The 2,388-nt window shown below is 37.1% G+C and overlaps 1 long non-coding RNA gene across 1 annotated transcript; it reads left to right on the top strand.

Moving 5' to 3' along the window:
• Nucleotides 1–488: 488 nt before the first annotated feature.
• On the top strand, nt 489–1,883 carry LOC146571359 (uncharacterized). Its single transcript, XR_014893233.1, has 3 exons — nt 489–738; nt 1,602–1,650; nt 1,819–1,883. It is a non-coding gene; the product is annotated as an uncharacterized LOC146571359 (long non-coding RNA).
• Nucleotides 1,884–2,388: the final 505 nt, after the last annotated feature.

Here is a 2,388-nt window from a genome sequence, read left to right as displayed (position 1 = left end):
TTCAAAAGAAATTTTTTTGTCTTTCCTCAATTTTGAGACCAACTGAACCCACAAACCTGAAGCTGCAGACCCCAAACTAACCAAATTTAATGTTTCCTTAATCAGCACAGTAATTTTTAAGTCTTTATGTGTTATGTTTACTCACAGTTTTGATGCTTGCTTCTTCGACTTGACCCACGATTAGCTCTGCACCATCGCTCTGCTGTTTCCTCTCTCCTCATGCTTCTCCTTCGTGCGTCCTGTCCTCAAATATAATCCAACCTGCCTCCTTGTTTCCTCCTTGACTTGTATTCGCAAAATTTCCAGTTAAATTAAGAGTAATCCAGAAAAGTTTTCCTGCTTCAAAAGCTCTTCCAGTTGCCTGTCTTCTTGTCCTCCTTCAAATGTGCATTTTATGAATTTGTATTTATTTGACTTCATATTGCCATGACAACATAACACAGAGCATCATGGTAAATTAAAGCAGGTGGTTCTGTCCGCTACAGAAATGCTGATAAACTCAATTTATTTGAGTTGTCTTAACTTAGAAAAACTAAGTAAGATGGAAGTTTTTCTTCTCAGTGTGGAAGGATGAAAGATGTGTTTTGAAAATGCCACGTCACTACCGTCCTCCTCCCTAGCACGGATCAGTCCGCATGTTCATGGTGCCAGCATTTTTTATGAGCAAACCTAGAAAAGCGTCAGCTCAAGGGATTATTGTTGTCATTGCTGTGGATCTTTACCTGATACACTGACTTGGTGAGTAAATGTTTACTCTTATTCAAACTGATTTTGTGGCTTCTCTTAGTTTAGAACCAGGTTTATAATCGTGCTAGCTAGTTAGTGTTAGCCTAGCGTTGCTGCTGCGGCTAGGCTCATGTTACTTAAAAATTAACACCACAGCCTTAAAAACCTTATATAAAAATATGTCTGTGAAATTTTCTGTTGATTGTTTGAAATAAAAAAGTGAGATAAGAGCCCAGACAAAATTCTTCGGGGGTGTGAAAACAATAAGCCAAGAGTTAGCTGTGCTCGCGGACTCTTATCAAGCCTTGACCTCCCGGTCAGCTGGGTAACAGAGCTCTCCGAAAACGTGGAAGCACTTTTGCAAATATGTGATATTTTGATAAATTAAGTAGATATTTGAGCATTACACAGCTACATTCTCCGCTGAAAATATCTTAAAAGGTTATTTTGTGACCCAGAAAGGGTAATCTAGGGGAAAGGAGGATCGCATATGTCGGCCACGGTTGTCGGAGCCTGTGCGTACTTGTAAGCGCGGAGGAGCGCGGCTAAAAAACTTAGTACTTTTTCTGGGTCACAAAATCAACTTTTAAGATATTTTCAGGCGAGAATGTAGCTGTCGAAAGTTCAAATATCTGCTCGATTTATCAAGACATCACATATTTGCAAAAATGCCCCGACGTTTTCCGAGATGTCCATTTTTTCATGCTTTGTGGCACCTTGAACATCTGTGGCATCTATTAATGTCAAATCTAGCCTTTATTTAACAACATAAGCAAACTCTATGTTACAATGATTGCACAGCCATTAAGGATCAAATCGGTTTCTGAAAAATGTTCTGTTTTTTCTCCCTCTGCTTGCTTCATACTGTCTTTGAGGCTCGGGACCAGCACTCCTGCTGTTGGACAGAAAGACATCAACTCAGTGGTAAGTATTTTGGTTTTCCAATATATTAGCAACTGTCAGTGACATTTATATTATTCAGGCTGAACTTTAAGCATACTTTAGATCAGCCTGTTTTACTTATTGTTTTATTTGTTTTTTGGTTTGGGGAAGTTGTTTCTTTACTGATCTTTTCCTGTCTTCTGTTATTAGACGTGAGATATGACTGCACTAGGCTGTTGCTGGTGACTCCAGTTAATTCTACAAGACATGCTGTGTAAGTAAACAAACAACAACAGTTTGGTCTGCATTTCTTGAAAGATCACATCCCCCAAACTTAGTTTAGAGGGTCTACACTGAATATAGTGAAGTCTGCAAATTTTCTAACAGCAAAATTTGTTTTGTGCCCAAATCATTTTGCACAACAAATATTTTTATTTTGATTATATAAGTAATGTAAGTACAAAACAAAGTTGTGGTAGGCCTAAACTTATTTTTAGAATAACTACATCTGCGACTTTGTTTCATTGTAAGATTATAACAGTGATGGCAATATAATTGTTTGTTGTTCAGCAGAACAGTGTCCAGTATGTTGGCTGTTATACTTTGTTGTGTTTGAAAATAAAAGTTGGTCTGATTTTAACATCCTTACAAAAAGTGTTGTTAATTATTTTTAATCATATTCAGGTTACCACAAATTGTTTTTTCATTTAGTTGAACTTGAAATGTTTGTCAGTAAGTAAACAATTAGCACTGTACAGTCAGAAATATCAAGTTATTCTT

Source organism: Mchenga conophoros, linkage group LG7 (genome assembly GCF_057382185.1).
Source record: "Mchenga conophoros isolate Kocher_MC1m ecotype Shallow Benthic linkage group LG7, M_conophoros_male_GT1.1, whole genome shotgun sequence".
Classification (NCBI taxonomy): Eukaryota; Metazoa; Chordata; class Actinopteri; order Cichliformes; family Cichlidae; genus Mchenga; species Mchenga conophoros.
This window is presented reverse-complemented; position numbering and strand designations above follow the sequence as displayed.